Source organism: Myotis davidii, unplaced genomic scaffold, assembly GCF_000327345.1.
Source record: "Myotis davidii unplaced genomic scaffold, ASM32734v1 scaffold216, whole genome shotgun sequence".
NCBI classification, from domain to species: Eukaryota; Metazoa; Chordata; class Mammalia; order Chiroptera; family Vespertilionidae; genus Myotis; species Myotis davidii.
Genome location: NW_006287277.1, coordinates 1144959 through 1146851, shown reverse-complemented (window position 1 = coordinate 1146851; position 1893 = coordinate 1144959). Strand labels below are relative to the sequence as shown.

At 41.7% G+C, this 1893-nt stretch overlaps 1 protein-coding gene across 2 annotated transcripts in view; it reads right to left on the bottom strand.

Annotated features, from left to right (window-relative positions):
* The window catches only part of TRAPPC2 (trafficking protein particle complex 2), an 11382-nt gene that overhangs the window by 8621 nt on the left and 868 nt on the right, over positions 1–1893 (bottom strand). The gene's annotated exons all lie outside the window — the stretch shown is intronic.

Here is a 1893-nt window from a genome sequence, read left to right as displayed (position 1 = left end):
AAGAATAGGGGAGAGGGAATGATGGCGTGAGAGGCAGGGTGGGATTAACCAGCCCAGCTGAGGCCTGTGGGGTGGGGAGGAAGGGGAGTACTCAGAGGCCTGATAGCTGGAGTCTGTTCAAGCTATTAACAGCACCTTTGTGAGAAGCTGCTGAAGTTCCTTACATAAAGCAATCCTCCATTACAAGGGGCAGGGCTAGATGCCTGAGGGTACAGGAGGCAGGACTGCACCTGTGGTCAGGACAGCAGCAGCCTCTGGTTGCTAGGGTGACTTGAGCTGCTTTAGGGAGAGAGACAACTAAGGAAATCAAGGTGGTGCTTGCTATAAGGAGCTCAGGGCTACCTTGAACTCAAAGAGGCTGTGCACATAATGTAGGAAGTAGGGCACTAACTAGTAATGAACACAGAAATGGGACCTGGGACCTTCAGAAACCTGTGAGGCTAGCATTAGAAAGGCAAAAGCCCAAAGAGCTGAAATGTGTGGACTAAGTTAAGAAAAAGAAAGCCTTTTTAGGCTACAGTCAGGAAAAAGCAGGGTTTCTCGAAAGGTCAACTGCTTCAAGCACCTGGTATACAAAGTACAGAGGATGCAGATCTGCTGAACTTCAATTTCCTTAAAGAGAATGATTTTCCAACAGCAAATGTGGAAGAATCAAGGTTAGGCAGGCTATGAACCTCAAGATGGGAATATTAAAAAAATCTAGACATTTCAATAAATACAAGTATTCAGCTCTCAGCAAACTACATATCTTGGATTAACAAATGTTATTATACATCTAGTGATCAGTGATATTTGAGAAGTCGCAGGAACAGAAAAGAGCCATATCATCAGATACAGGTAAGTGTTATTCCTATTTTCAAAAACAAAAAGGCTTATCTCCTAGTCTATAATTGGGTACTTTCAGAGAAATGAAAAGACCAATAGAAATATGTATTAAATGGCTGCCTTTGGTTAGACACCATACTGAGAGCTTTTATTATACATTATTCAATGTGGATCCCTACACAAAAAGAGTAGGTTATTATTATTCATTCACGTAACCCCTGGTTATACTGAGAACAAGTCATGCCAAACTTAAGTTTTATGTTTTAGAAGGGAAATCAGGAGGCAGTAAATCATTCTGGGAAATAGTTTGGTATACACCTAGAAACAACTAGACCTTTAGCTTGCATGATAACACAGTCTGTGGTACCCCTGGAGCTATAACAGTGCTAGGGCCCAGAAAACACTCCTTATAACAATAATTGTGAGAGGAAGCCAACTTATCACACTCAAAGATATGCTAAGGGCAACACATTTATTAGAAGGCAAAAGGCAAGATTCAAAAATATCTCCACAGCTAAGAGAACTAGGTGTGAAATTAACAAAGTAGAATTTAATAGGATGCAAAATAAAGTCCTGTACTTGGGCTTGGAAAAAATGAGCTGCACAACAGGGTGAGGAAACCTAGCTTAAGAGCAGTGCATCTACAAGCACCCATTTTCATTTATTGCAAACTGAATAAGAGGCAGCAGTCTGAAACAGTGGTCACAAAAAGCTAATGCAATACCAAGCTGCATTAAGAGAAGACAATGTCCTCTTCACAAATAATATCATCTCTGGGGAAGTAGTCAGTTCTGGGAATTGCATTTTAAATGAATCAATAACTGAACTGTGTGTGGGGGGAGGAGGGTGGGATCCAGGCTAGGGAATGCTCTGGACAAAAGCTACTGAAAAAAACTGAGGATGTTTAAACTGAGGAAGGGAAAATACTTTTTTTGGGGGGGTGAGGGTGAGGAGCAGTGTCCAGCACAATGTCATCTGTAGAGAAGATACTCTGTCTAATGGAAAAGGGAGCGGACTAGGAATGGCAAGGGTTTCCTTTTTCCTGAGCCAGTTAGAATCACTGGTAGT